The sequence below is a fragment of the Homarus americanus genome, unplaced genomic scaffold (assembly GCF_018991925.1).
Source record: "Homarus americanus isolate GMGI-L3 unplaced genomic scaffold, GMGI_Hamer_2.0 scaffold24523, whole genome shotgun sequence".
Classification (NCBI taxonomy): Eukaryota; Metazoa; Arthropoda; class Malacostraca; order Decapoda; family Nephropidae; genus Homarus; species Homarus americanus.
In genome coordinates this window covers 5825280-5838239 of record NW_024744357.1, presented here as the reverse complement: position 1 = coordinate 5838239, position 12960 = coordinate 5825280, and the positions used below count along the sequence as shown (strand labels likewise).

Here is a 12960-nt window from a genome sequence, read left to right as displayed (position 1 = left end):
GAGAAAAGGAGGACGAGGAAGAGAAGCAGAACAACACTGGGAGAACCTAGCAGAAGTTCCCCATGTTCTCCTGAAGAAGAACAAGGGTGACGGAGGACCAAGATCAACAAGGTCACTATATAATACTTCCTGGTCAACACCTCTGACTCCTCACCATCATAAACAACAACAAAAGAACCCCGGTGAACTACCCAGCGAGGACCCCGGACACTAAGTTAGTTCCCTGGTCGCGCGATTCCCTCTCAAGGTAGTGGCGGATGACAGGGGAGCACCTAAACTTTCCACCCTCTGGTTATCACGACAAGAGCTGTGGGTGGGTTCCAGGCGGCAGAGTTTCCAGCCACAAATGTTCCCACGGAAGTCGGTGGCTTCGACCTTCCAGCAGCACTCACACGAGTTCCTGAGGGTGGAGTTTACAGAGCAAGATGGTAGGTGGATGGGTGGGTCGGTATTGACTGTTATTTCTCCACTGAGGTGATATTCTGGACTCTGGATATAAAGATTTAACGACATGAAGTTTCCGGATCACACACTGGCATGGAGACAGGGCAACAAGAGACCTGCTGGCCTCTCATGGTCCAACGTAAAGTGAAGACTATACTACTACTACTACTACTACTACTGCAGGTTGAATAGTTCCAGGTGAGGTGATGGAAGAGAGGGGTCACCACCAGCACACAGACAAGGTACAAGTCGTTATATTAAAAGGTCTACACACACACACACACACACACACACATGTACACGGGGACCAACCAGCTCAGTTCCAACATCACAACAATACGTGACATTATCCGGTAACATACCACGACCCCCGCCCCCACCAGCACCACAGGAAACCGGAAATAAAGGAGTGAGGGGCGGGCGGGAGGGAGGGGTGAGAGGGGAGGGAAGGGGTGGGGAGAGAGGGTGGGAATATCATTTTGGTCGACTAGTGGGAGGAGCAGTCAATAGCTGAGGAGACATGTTGCCTGACACACACACACACACACACACACCTTGACCTTACCAAGTGGTCTACAGGTAAAGGTTAAGTTAGGCTGACAAAACTACCTCTTCCTCCCTTCCCTCCATCACCCCTTCCCTCCTCTTACCTCCCTCCATCACCCCTTCCCTCCTCTTACCTCCCTCCAACACTCCCTTTACTCTCCAAATATTTCTCTCTTCCCTCCCTCCCTCTTACCTTCCCTCCTCCTCCCTTCCTTCTCTCCCTCCCTCTTCCCTTCCTTCTCTCCCTCTCTCCCTCCCTCTTCACTTCCTTCTCTACCTCCCTCCCTATCAGCCTGGCGGTGTTCTCCCTCCCTCCTGGCCCTCACATTACCGCTACAATTGTCTAACTGTACCTGGTAAAGTTCACACAAGCCAGACCACCCCCGCCCTCACCATTCACCACACCCCGCCCCACCCACCCCACCTGCACCACACCTGCCCACCATCACCATCCTTACTCCCTCACCACCCCCACTACACTCACAACGTAATAACCAATACCGTAGTAACCACCTCGTTAGTCACCTCCACACTGTATGGACCAATCAACAAGCTCCCTTTTATAGGTTTTTTTCTATTTCCGGACCAACTTCCGGTGTCTGTATGTACCAACCACTACAGACAGACAGACAGACAGACAGACTATAATTAATGGTAACAACAGACGCAGTTATCTTCACCGTCCAGGATCTTGACTGACACACACACACACACACACACACACACACACAGCCTTGGTTGGTCAGGTTTATCATGGTCACCTTAGTTATTTTCTTACTGTTTGTTTACGCTATTGTTTACCTTGCTGTTTGTTATGTCTGCTTGGTCTTACCTGCAAAACAAAAGAAAAACATTAATTAATCATTATGTACACACACTACACCTCTCTCTCTCATGTACACTGGACAAGGATAAACCACTGTTGTTAAGAGATAAGGTGAGGGCGGGGGGGGGTGGAGGGGCGGGGGGGGTAGGAGGTGAGGGGGGGGGTAGAGGGAGGGGTGGGGGGGGGGTAGAGGGAGGGGCGGGGGGGTAGAGGTGAGGGCGGGGGTTAGGAGGTGAGGGGCGGGGGGTAGAGGTGAGGGGCAGGGGGTAGAGGTGTGAGGGGCGGGGGGGGTAGAGTAGAGGGGGGCGGGGGGGGTAGAGGGAGGCGGGGAGGGGTAGAGGAGGGCGCAGGGGGGAGCCTCACCACGCCCACGATACACGCCCATGCTGATGATGAAGATAAATTTACTCTTCTTCCTTCTGAGGTAGGTTATTGATCCCCCCCACACACACACACATCACCTGGTCCTTGTCAACAGGTGTACAGTGCCATGGACGTATTTTAGGCTGTGAAGAGACAAGCCTTTAATATCTCGTGTGTGTACAGACCACCGTGGCCTAGGTACACACTATAAGGCTTCCTCTCACACCCGGTGTTTATAGGCCACCACACAGTGTGCTTCCCTGCCTCTGTCTTCTACCACCACTACTACCACCACCACCACCACCACCACTTATAAAGCACCTCAGTCGTGTTCAAGTTACTAAACACTTTTATCTTGGTGAACTAAACACTTTTCAATAAAAATTTTAAAACAAAATATATAATATTCCTTTAAATAACTAATAATTATAGCAGTAATTATATAACATGAAACAAAATCCATATAATTAATCCTATTAATTATATGGCCTGTGCATGGCAGCTCCTGTCGAGAGTTACTACCACTCTCTATCATCCATGAATCTATCTAGCCTCCTTTTGAACCTTTCCAGCGTTCCAGCACTTACTACAAAGTTGCTAAGCTTGTTCCACTCGTCCACCACCCTATTTGTGAACCAGTTCCTTCCTATCTCCCTCCTAAACCTAAACTTGTCCAACTTAAATCCGTTGCTACGAGTCCTATCCTGCTCGAATATTATAAGAACTTTATCTATATCCCCTTTATTGATTCCTTTCACCCACTTGAATATTTCTATCATATCTCCCCGCACTTTCGTCTTTCTAGGGAATGCAAGTTTAGTTTCTTTAACCTATCTTGATATGGAAGGTTTCTAAGTCCCGGAATCATTTTCGTCATTCTTCGCTGCACCGACTCCAGTGAATTGATATCCATTCTATAATAAGGGCACCAGAACTGAACCGCATAATCGAGGTGCGGCCTGACTAGCGCAAGATATGGTTGCAATAAGACCTCTGCACTCTTATTACTTACACTTCTAGATATAAAACCTAATACTCTGTTTGCCTTATTTCGAACATTAACACACTGTTTTCTAGGCCGTAGGTCCGGGATTACAAGTACCCCTAGGTCTCTTTCACAAGTCGACTTCTCTAGGTTGATGTTGTTAAGGCTGTATACATTGACAGTATTTGTTCTTCCAATATTAAGTACGCCGCACTTGCTGGTGTTGAACTTCATTTGCCTGTCTCCACAAGTCTGGCACAACTCCCGTGTCTAATGATTTTTCGTACCCTTTGAGCACGATGACCATGTACTCTGGAGGGTTGAATCGAGTCACTTAACCTAACCTAACCTTAAGAGAGGCCATGTTGAGAGGCAGTAAACATTCTTCACATATTGATCCAAAATTCACTAAAGTAACCAATACATAAGTGAACGTGAGGAGAGAATGAGTCAGAAATGTGATGAATGTGTAGGGGGGGGTGGGGGGGGGCAGCAGCACACAATGAATACGGGGGAAGTGAGTGAAGACGTGTCGTGTAGGCAGTCAATGGTGGTGGTGGTGGTGGTGATGGTGGTGGTGGTGGTGGTGGTGGTGGTGGCCTGATGGTGGTGATGGTGGTGGTGGTGGTGGTGGTGGGGTGGTGGTGGTGATGGTGGTGGTGTGGTGGTGGTGGTGGTGGTGGTGGTGGTGGTGATGGTGGTGGTGGTGGTGGTGGTGGATGGTGGTGGTGGTGGTGGTGGTGGTGGTGGTGGTGGTGGTGGTGATGGTGGTGGTGGTGGTGGTGGTAGATGGTGGTGGTGGTGGTGGTGGTGGTGGTGGTGGTGGTGGTGGTGGTAGTGGTGGTGGTGGTGGTGGTGGTGGTGATGGTGGTGGTGGTGGTGGTGTGATGGTGGTGTAGTTGTAGTGGTAGTCACTCAGTCTCTCCTCTAAGTAATGTAGTGGGTGAAGGAGAGCTTCGATCACCTGCGGGAGGTCACCCACGCGCTGCCGGTGACTCAACACGTGCCAGCGCGTGACGGGACGGACCAACACGCGCTACAGTGACGCACTGCTTAAGATGACTACCATCTCTCTCTCTCTCTGCACGTGAAGGTGTGATGTGCTGAAGACATGGTGGTGACGTAATGATGACGTGGTGGTGTGACGTGGTGATGACGTGGTGGTGTGGACAAGGTCAGTTCCAGTGACACACACAGAGCGGAACTCCACATAATGACTCAGTGGGCGGCCCTCTGCTACAAGGCGTGGCTACGTTATCACTCTGTCAGTCAGTCATGACGCCCCTGCCACCCACAGCCTGATGTTACATTAAGATATGAAATGAAAGGAATCGATCTTACAATGTGACCAAGATACTCCCACACAACATCCAGACTCCCCACAACACCCAGATATTACCCCCACACCAGCCAGGATCTCCCCCACACCAACCAGTACCTCCCCACACCAGCCAGTACCCCCCCCCACACCAGCCAGGACCCTCCCCCACACCAGCCAGGACCCCTCCCCACACCAGCCAGGACCCCTCCCCCACACCAGCCAGGACCTCCCCCCCACACCAGCCAGGACCTCCCCCCACACCAGCCAGGACCCCCCCCCCCACACCCAGCCAGTACCCCTCCCCCACACATCAGCCAGGGACCTCCCCCCCACACAGGACCCCCCCCACACCAGCCAGGACCCTCCCCACACCAGCCAGGACCTCCCCCACACCAGCCAGGACCTCCCCCCACACCAAATATTTCACAGGGTGGTGGTAGTTGTTGCCCTGGACAGCTTCTCTCCACCTCACATATTTATGGTAGCTGTTCCCACCACCAGTGACCTCATCCTCTATGCTGGAGGGTGGAGGAAGGGCTCTAGTGCTGCTCCTGCTCTATCACTTAACCCACAACTTTGACAATGTATGACTCCATCACACCTGTACTACACACCTGTGCCACACACCTGTACTACACCAGCACTCTTCGTTATACAGGTACAGTTTCACCCAAAAGTGTGTTAACTCTCCCAGGAAGCCGTTACTGCACTGCCTGCTTCAGATGTTTGAAGCTGTCTCAGTGCCAACCAGAACATGAAACTAATACGAATGAATCTAAAGGTTCGAAGTAACAGACTCAAGTTCATACATCTGAAGCAGACGGTGCAGCAATAGTTGGCTGGGAGAGTTAACACACTTGGGTGACTGTACTAACGTTATATATCTCTACACGTACAGTAGCTAAAACAACTATCTGTGTATACTTTGCGGGAAACAATGTGAGACCATGGACGATAAATATTGGTATACGAGGCTGTCACTAGTCACACGTAAAATTTGGGAGCATATCGACCCCCACCTGCACAGATAGTTGTTTTAGCTACTGTACAGCAGTGACCGACACACACACACACACACACACACACACACACACACACACACACACCAGGAAGTTTATACACAGTAAACACTTATATTATGCTTACAGAGACCCCGACATGTACAGTATGTGTACAGAGAGTTCGATGGTGTACACACGTCTCTCACTCCAGGTGAAGTGTAGACCGTGACAAGAGTGAGTCACACACACTATGACTCACCAATGATCACACATGATATGGCAGCTCACCAGAACAACAGATTCATACCCCCCCTCCCTGGTGTTGCCTCAGGGTCAAAAGGTCACACAGGGAGGTCATAAAGAGGTCATAAAGGAGCCAATTACCCGCTGAGAGTTGGCACACCTGCCTTGAGTGCCCGACTAGTCTTCACCGCCACCACACCCCCGCCCGCGCCACACTGTAACTCGCCCCAGGAGCCGTGAAGCAGCAGACAGGCGACCTGGTTGTTGATCCTTACAAAAAACTTCCTCACTACCACCCAGGTGAAGGTGAGGAGAGGAGGGGTGAGGAGGGGGAGGAGGGGTGAGGAAGGGAGGGGAGGTGAGGAGAGAATCGTCTCAGGTAGCAGGCAGTGTGGTCAAGGCGCCATTCTCTAAGTATTGTATACATATCAGTACATGTATTACGTGTTATGTATACCTTGAACACATTGTCCCACCCCCTTCCATTACTTTAGGTCCCAACACACTCCAGGTTGTAGGTTCCACGAAGCTCCTCGGCGTCACCATAGACAACAAACTAAATTGGAAACCACACGTCAGTGAAGTTGTCAAATCCTTCAGTTTCCGTCTCCACCTCCTCCGCCGACTCAAGTCCCTCGGAGTTCCTGCACCTGAGCTCCTCAGTGTTTACACAACATTCATACTTCCCAAGCTCACCTATGCCTCCCCTACCTGGTATTCCTCCCTAAATGCCACACAACGTAAACACCTAGAAAAAGTGCAAAAGAGGGCATGCAAGATTATTCTCTCCCCTTCCTACTCCACATATCAAGAAGCGCTCAACACACTGACCCTTTCGACTCTCACTGACCATCACCACGACCTCATCTGCAAATTTGGTGAGAAGCTTCTGCACCATCCTCGACACCGGCTCCTACTACCACCTGAGATCCCTCGTCCGAGAATTGCTATTCGACACCACAACCGCATCCAGCCCATACGTGCACTAACTGATCGCTATAAGAACAGCCCAGTCCCAACCATTGTAAAAATTATCAATAACTTGTAATCAAACAGTGTATTCACTCCCAGTAAACACTACTCCTTGCACTGTCACTATGTTGAAATGCCCTGTAGTTTGAGCTTCTCCCCACCTAGTTATTATATATCATATTTGTATCACGTATATTATTTGTAAATCAAGAGACCCATTCCCCAATTGTGTAACTGTATATTCTCAGCCTTCCGGATGCCATGCTCTTTCAATAAACCGTCAATTGTTATTATTATCACTCTCACACACACACAATAATAATCTGAACCCGAAGAGATTCAGACTCGTGAACCTGAAGCAGTAGACCGATACATTACTCTGGACCATAAATGATTCGGGTTCATGAGTCTGAATCTCTCGGGGTTCAGGTTCAGAGAGGGGGGGGGGACCAAGACGGTGAGAGCTGTAGAGACCTCCTGACGTAGGCTACACCGTGTACAAGACCACGCCCTTCCGCTCACCTCTCACCCCTCCAGTCACACCTCTCCACCCTCCAGTTACCCCTCCTGTCACACCACCTCTATATAGCGGACTTTCACCCCCCAGTAGTCCGTTAAATAGAGGTTTTCATTGTATCATCACTAATTCCCCAAAATGGCAACGAAATACACAGTCCCTTACGGAGTGTGTGTGTGTGTGTGTGTGTGTGTACGGTGATCCTGAGCGAGAGACAGAATCTTCAGACAGTGGAGGAGGGAGGTGATAACGCCCCCCCCCCGCCCCTGGGTCTCCTAAAGGTGGCGGTATCTACAGTCAACTACTACAGGACGTTCACCTCTCCTCCTGAACCCTAAGAGATTCAGACTCGTGAACCTGAAACTTTAGACTCATACATTACTCTGGACCATAAATGATTCGGATTCATGGGTCTGAATCTCTCTCGGCGGGGGGCGGGGGATGCAGGCAGACTATGAACTCCCCCACTTGGCCCCGCCCCCCGAGAACTGCCGTTACTTCAGGGAAAAAACCGGATTCTGGAGAAGAAACTCACATCGGGGACGGAAATTGCAAACACTCTCAGGTTGTGTTATGTTGTGGTTGTGTTATGATATGATATGGTTTTGTTAGGTTATGTTATGGTTGTGTTAGGTTATGTTATGGTTGTGTTAGGTTATGTTATGGTTGTGTTAGGTTAAGTTATTTCACACCAAAAATAGGCGACCACCAAACGCAATAAATCATCAACAACAACAAAATCACCCATAAAAAGAAATATATCGAGACACAGCTGGAGGTGTAGTGAGGTAACCCCCCCCACCCCCCCCAAGTTGTGTCCAGGGAGGCAGTATGTTCCAGTTTTTCTCTCTCCTTCCAGCAAGTAGAGCGAGTGTGTGGCTGATTCATCTCTCTCTCATCTGCCTCTCGTTCTATTTCATATATCTCTCTCTCTCTCATCTGTCTCGTTCTATTTCATCTCTCTCTCTCTCTCTCTCTCAGCGCCGGGGGCAGTATAGGTATATAACTGTACAGATCCTGAGAGCCGTCCGGTAAACCCTTGTGACCTGACTGTGTGTGTCTGACCATGTAAGAGAGAAGGTTAAACTGACTCACTGTACCGGTCAGTCAGCCAACCAGACACTGTGTGCTGTGCTGGGCCTGCGATGAGCATAAACCTAACCTAACCTCACCCAACAGGCTAAAGCATCTTAATCTGCACTCCCTCGAGAGACGTAGAGTGAGGGGCGACATGATAGAGGTGTATAAATGGAAGTCAGGGCTAAACAAAGGGGACATTACAAAGGTACTCAAACTATCCACCCAGGAGCGAACTCGTAACAATGGTTTTAAATTAGACAAATTTTGATTTAGGCGCGAGGTAGGTAAACACTGGTTTGTAAATAGAGTAGTGGACGAGTGGAACAAGTTACCAAACATCACCATTAACTCTAATACGCCGGATAGCTTCAAACATACTGTAGGGTGGATGGATATATGAGCAATAGGGGTTGGGTGTAAACGGGACTGACCAGTATGACCCGCTGTAGTTTACTCCATTCTTATGTTCTGTCAAGCGCCATAGTTCGAACCCCTCCCCCGCTTAGGCCTAACCAACGCTATCGAGGAAGGTCACACACACGAAGGTCTTGACCCAACACATCAGGCTTCATTAGGCTAATTAACGTGATCAACATGCAGTCTCCACCACACACCTGAGAGACGGTCCTAACATGATAATTAGTGAGTATTGATCCCTTCTCAGGTACCGTTCGTCAGGTATCGTTCCTTAATTATCGTTGGACCAAGTCATTTGCACTGACACACACACATACACACACTTAGCAACCTCCAGTGTCTTTAAAAGGTGTGTGGGGAGGAGAGCAGGTGAGAAGGACGAGGCGGGTTAATCAACCAGAGATCCGCTCCAACCGTGAACCACCATCATGACTGCCTCCACACACTTAATCAGCTATGTTTCGGGCCATTATCACTCCTTTATCTATCTAACTATCTATGAGAGACAGACCAGCCACGCCCACAGTCATTCGAACCACGCCCACATCATTCGAACCACGCCCACAGTATTACCGGGATGACCTCTATACTCGGGGAAGTCAGCCGAGGTCAATGAGTGGGAGGAGCACCAATCACGACTCACTATGTAAGGTCACACACACTGGGGGGTCGTTACTAAGTGTGGCTGATTGACTCATTAACAGGTTCAACTACCCACCCAATCAAGAAGAAGAGGAGGAGGAAGAATGTAACCAGAAGATGTACTAAAGATCAGGTTCGCTGGTCACACTAGAGTAAGGCTTCTCTACCACACGTCACAACCCACTACCTCACCTCCCTCACCGACGACCTCTCTGGGTAACGTCAATAATAATAATAAAAATAATAAATAAATAACTATTCTCAACCTACAAAAGTTCAATAATTCAGATAATTTGTTGATAAGAGCACAGCAGGTCACGTCAATAAGATGAACATTAATATTAAGGGGTGTACAAAGGTTAATGTTGTTCCTTTAACTGTGAGAGAGACGGCCGTGTATGGTTAAAGGTGCGTTTGTCTAAGGGGGGGGGGGTTATATATAAGACGGACCTAACCTAACCTAACTCACACCATCTCTTGACTGTGGGGCATCTAGTGACCTTCGCCCACAGGTTCAAGGCTCATCTCTCACACTCACTCTTCATCTTGCTCGAGGTTTCACTTGGAGGAGATTTTGCAACTTGTTCTGAAATAACACACCGAACCTGAATGGGTGGCGAAATCTGGGGCATGAGGGCGAAATCTGGGGCCTATGAACGAAATCTGTAGGAGAGTTGAAGAGGGGGAGTAGGGAGGAGGGTAGAGAATGAGGGGAAGGAGGAAGGGTGGGAGAGGAGATAGGGAGATAGGTATTATCGCCCTACAGGTGTTATCAGCTCGGGGTGTGACCAACTGATAATGTCTCTCTGTTGGTCATCTTAATTCTCTTATCACCACACACACCCACCTTCACGCCCACCACCACCATCACTATTACCACCACTACCACCATCATCATCGCCACCACAACTATCACCACCATTAATACATCTTGCATCACCACCACCACCACCAAGGAGGGAGAGAGAGAGAGAGAGACTCACTAGCCACAGCACAACACAGACAGACAGACACTCAACCACGACCACCCCTATACCCTCCAACACACTGAGCCACCTGCCCCCCCTCAGACCACCCTGCCCCCCCTCACACAACCACGACCACCCTGCCCCCCCCCCTCACCCAACCACGACCACCCTGCCACACAACCACACCTGACGGCGCGTGTGTGCTGAAGCCGTATGAGTGTATGACGGTCCAGGGCGTCGTGAAGGACTTGAGTGACACTTGAAGTATCGTCAAGTTATATTCTGTACTTTTGGTCTCGTCCTTAAGTCACAACAAACGACAGATTATATTATTTTATACAGTTAACTACTAAAGTCTGTCCGTGTCTGGAGGTCTTTCTATCAATCAATTTCTCTCTCCCTCCATCAAAGGCCTCAGTTTTATGCATTACCTCAGGACAAAAACTTAAGACACACTTCAACACCTTTACCTGTGAGAGAGAGAGAGTGAGTAACGGGGAGGTGGGTCAGGTAGCACTAACTGTTCCACCCGCCACAACACTAACCTCTGCCACATGTCGTTCCTCTCATTACCACCATCTGCCACCCCTCCAGGCTATCAGTACAACCATCCACCACTATCTACCACCATTCATTACTACTACTACTACCACCACCATCCACCACGAACCATCATCATTATCGTCATCACTTTGGACAGCGTGTAGAGAGTGACAGACAGACACACACAGGAGCTATTAACTGCTGTCAGAAAAACACTGGCCTACACACTACGTGGCGGGCGACAGCTGCTCCTCACGCTGTCAACCACGTCACCACCACACCTAGGGGGGGGGGGGAGATAAGTGGAACACGCACACTATTTGAATCACAAGGTGGAACACACTAGGTGGAAAATTAGCTAAGATACACTAGGTGGAACATTTATTTAAAACACACAAGGTGGAATACATTAGGTAGAGCATGAGCCAAGACACACTAGGTGGGGTGGGAAGGCAGGTTAGGTCACTTGAGTTACGAAAGCACTTTTACCTGCACACGGGACCTGAGTGACCAAGGCTGAGGTGGGTGAGTGCACTGTATACCCCGCCCTCACTGGTCCTGGGGGCAATCCCGGTCTATGTAATCCGCTAAAGTTTTTTCTTGCATACATTTAACGGACCCTTGATATAACGGACCTTCATCTGTCTTTCGTTAGATTGAAGTTTCACATCAAATGGACTCTCGATATAACGGACTTTATCTCTATCTATACAGTACAGTCCTAAGCTAACCCTAACTATTATACACCACTGGAGGTAACTGTACATTAATTCCAGTTACTCTCACCACACACAGTAAATCTCCCGAGTTACAGGTTGTATTGTAAATATATCTGAGGTAAACACGAAACACTTCTTTTACCAAGGATCACTTCACAGTTTGGTAAATTGTAAATCTATCACACGAGATGTAGAACTGTGCCCACTACTCCCCTGTCTGTGGAAATCTTAAACCCCAGCTAGCCAGGTTGGGTTGGTTAGGTTAGGTTATCATCTTGCAGTCCACGGTAGAACAATATAAAGGTTTAAAAGATATTATTGACTCACCGGTTTACAGTAGCAGGCGGCGGTGACTCTTATGTCCACAGGTGAACCCTCCCACCACAGTCCTCCTCCAGGCCGGTGAGGAACTAACACTACCTTATCCTCCACACAAGAGCACCACCACTACTGTTGCCACTAGACCTCCACCACCACAACACACTTGAGGTGCACGTTGACGAGGATGACGTGACACACACATACAGATTTTAGTTACGACTGGACAGGGTGAAGCAGCGTAGACCACACACACGCACACCCTCCCGCGCCCACCACCACACAGTATGTGACGACCGCTTCTGCTGGCTGGTGTTGCAGCGTTGCCAAAGTACCGCTCACTCCATTACCACACGTTTTCTTTATAAGCAGAAGTGATTAAGAGGAAATGGGTTGACTTAGGTAACTATTTGTGTTTGGTATAGTTGTAAGATAAAACAAGTTAGATACACATTATTATTTATTATTACAATACATAAAACGTACAGTTAATGATATCAGATATATAATAATACATTTGTACAACTGAAAATAAATCTATACTGTAAAAAATGAATTAGTCGTCATGGATCAGACTGTGCTGTTTGACGGATCTTATAATATCCTGCGAGGTTGACATTTCACACTTCCTCATCTGGCCTTTACTGCCTCAGATACATGAACCAAAGCTGCCTGCGTGTGTTGAATTGTGTAGTTTGTTTCTTCGATTAGTTTTAACGAGACCCACTTTTGAAAATAACCTCTCCGCGTCTGCATTAGAAGTTGGAAGGGCCAGCCAACAGATCAGGGACAAATTGTGGCAATGCGGAAATTGGTGGTTCATCATCCTCATTTTTCAGTTTACGTAATCCTATGAAAAATGCTTCGGTGTTGTTTGATATCATCTGGGAGAGACATGTTGTGCGGCCATTCATCACCACGTGCCTGGAGATTCCCCGTTATAAATTCGTGGTACTTCCATGGCTCAGCTCACGAGAGATGGGGTTACCGAAAGGAAATCTGGCCATCATTTGTTGACAGGCTGTTATGAGAAATAATCGACAGCTTGATCTGAC

General features: G+C 48.8%; 1 protein-coding gene across 9 annotated transcripts in view; it reads right to left on the bottom strand.

Annotated features, from left to right (window-relative positions):
- LOC121877791 (unconventional myosin-VI-like) overlaps positions 1-12960 on the bottom strand; it is a 69678-nt gene that overhangs the window by 46210 nt on the left and 10508 nt on the right. Inside the window, exon 1 of one of the 9 annotated variants that reach the window (XM_042383659.1) lies at positions 11915-12193. The exons of the other annotated variants lie outside the window; for them this stretch is intronic. The gene's annotated coding sequence lies outside the window, so the exon portion shown is untranslated. Of the gene's footprint in view, positions 1-11914; positions 12194-12960 lie in introns of those variants that run through there. 9 annotated transcript variants of the gene reach the window in all.